Source organism: Pterocles gutturalis, unplaced genomic scaffold (assembly GCF_000699245.1).
Source record: "Pterocles gutturalis isolate BGI_N339 unplaced genomic scaffold, ASM69924v1 scaffold22683, whole genome shotgun sequence".
In the NCBI taxonomy this organism is placed as follows: Eukaryota; Metazoa; Chordata; class Aves; order Pterocliformes; family Pteroclidae; genus Pterocles; species Pterocles gutturalis.
This window is the reverse complement of record NW_010118690.1, coordinates 117,212-117,461: the sequence shown is the minus strand read 5'-3', so window position 1 is coordinate 117,461 and position 250 is coordinate 117,212.

Below are 250 nucleotides of genomic sequence, written 5' to 3'. Positions count from 1 at the left end.
GGGCGAGAGGCGGGAAACAAACGTGCGGAGCCCCGCCGCCGTTTTACCGCTTTAATTTCTGCTCCGTGGAGCCGTCACCGTTCAGAGAACATCACAAGGTCTGAAGAAGCGTTGTTTAAGTCTTATCGAAACGTTAAAAGGGCCCGTGGGTTAAAAAAACCCGTATGACGTGGCTTGTCCCGGATCGCCCAAAAAACACAAACGAACTTTACTCAGAGCCGCGTTCTGACAAAAGCTTCAGACCTCTGAG